This window comes from Triticum aestivum, chromosome 3B, assembly GCF_018294505.1.
Source record: "Triticum aestivum cultivar Chinese Spring chromosome 3B, IWGSC CS RefSeq v2.1, whole genome shotgun sequence".
Classification (NCBI taxonomy): domain Eukaryota; kingdom Viridiplantae; phylum Streptophyta; class Magnoliopsida; order Poales; family Poaceae; genus Triticum; species Triticum aestivum.
The window spans coordinates 44613582-44615541 of record NC_057801.1 but is presented as its reverse complement, the minus strand read 5'-3'; positions in this window follow the sequence as shown (position 1 = coordinate 44615541).

Sequence of the window (1960 nt, the reverse complement as noted above, 5' to 3'; positions counted from 1 at the left end):
GTATTTTGCGATGCGCGGTAGTGATTTTGGCGGGTGGGCCGGGCCAACGTTTTTATTTCTCTGTGGGCTGAGGAACGACAGGGATAACAAATTTTACTGTGGGCTAGTGCGGGACCGACAGGAAAATTATCCAACTCACAGGAAAATTTCAGTTTCTGGTAGTGCAAGTAGGCTTTTTGCCAATGATGTGTTGTGAGTTAATACCAAGAAACAGTAAATACGTGGGAGTGAACACATGCATTATGTAGCATACTAACATTTTGTAAACCTGAAGTGAAATGTAATGACCATAAAATAAACCTTCAAGAAAAACAACATGACACACAATATTTATTTTCATTCTTGAGATTGCAATGCTGTGTTAGGATGACAGACAGCGGACGACCCAGCTCAATGATCCTTTTGCGGCGCCAATCCTATATAGTTCTTTGGCGTGGTCCTTTCTTAAACCCGGAGCTGCACTGCCACTGGCTTGGTGGCTAATTGCTTGGTTTGGATCTTCATGTGGCATCTGGCAGCCTCTGTGGTGTGAGCCTTGCCTATGGTTGCTTGCAGTGAACTCGGAGTCGCTTGCTCACGGAGAAGTGATGACGATCGCGCCACGTGCAACATCAACATGTTTGCGTTGATGTGTGTTTAGAACTATCTTTTTTTCTGTGCCAGATAGGCAGGTTGTGATGATTTTCGCTCAATTTTTCACTAATTAACCGTGGCACTCTCTTCTCCTTAGTTAGTGAAAATGGCAAGTATTTTGCCTCGTTTTAAAATAAAATTCTGCGTTACAGGCATTTTCTGAAATACAATATTACAAAATTCACCTCCTATGTTGTTAGAAGAAAAACCTCATTAGCAATTAAATGATTATCTTGCAAACCAGAAATGCTAAGCTTATATAGACAACTATATTAAGATGTCAGGCAAAAAAGAATTCGAATAAGATCGCAAGGCTGAATTTCGCTTCAAGGTTTCACTGTGTGTGGCGTATTTGATGTACCGGAACAGAAACAATAAGACCAATACCAATATGCGTACTGAGCCAATGATAAAAAAACATGATGAATATGTGCTCTCATCCATATATTCTAAACCAAAACGCAAAGCAACAATTCCTGTGTTTGTATACGTGATCAAATTTCCTTTTCCTGGCATCTCGTAGGAATCTTGTAGGAATCGGTTCATTGGTGGCCAGAAGTTGCTAATCTTGTAGGAATCGATGATCAAATTTCATTTTCCTCTTTTTTCATTTCTAGAGATACGAACCAAGACCATTGCCGTCGCCGGAGGAATCCGCTGGGCTAAGCCGGGGCGCGCCGGACGGCAACGGCGGGGCTCTTCTCCGCGTCCAGCGACGGGATCTCGAGGTGGGGAGGGGCTCGCCCCCTTGTGCGGCGCGGCACGGCGCGATGGCTACGGCCTCGTCGTGCTCTTCTTGCGGTTGGTCGGCTCCCAGGCAGCGCCTCTGGCGGGGTGTGGGATACAGTCCGGCGGCTCCTACCTGGCGTGTTGGGGCGGGGCAACGGCCCGCCACTCCTGCCTCAGGCTTCTTCTCCGCGCGGGCCGGCTGCTCATCGATCTAGGTGGCTGCTGTGGCGCTGCGTCAAGGGGTCGCCAGATCTGGTCGATTTCGGTAGGCTCTGGCTCGTCTGGCTCACCGATGTTTTCTGCCCGGCGGCGAGTGTTTCGTGGTGGCTCCCCGGTGCTGCTGACGCGGTGGCACTGCTAGAGGTGAGCGGGTCACTGGAGTTGCGGTACGTGGGGGTGCCGGTGGTGTTGGGTTTCTTGGGTGAAAGCTTGCCGAGATCTCGCCGGCCGGCGGTGTCGGCGCGTGTGGGCGTCGGTTTACCTTCCTGGAGGCGCCGTCGAGGAGACCCGCATCCCCCTTCACCCTCGGACCTTGCTGCTCGAGTGAAAGCCTAAGGCCTGGTTGGGCCGGGGGACGGCGCCGACATCATCGCTTCCC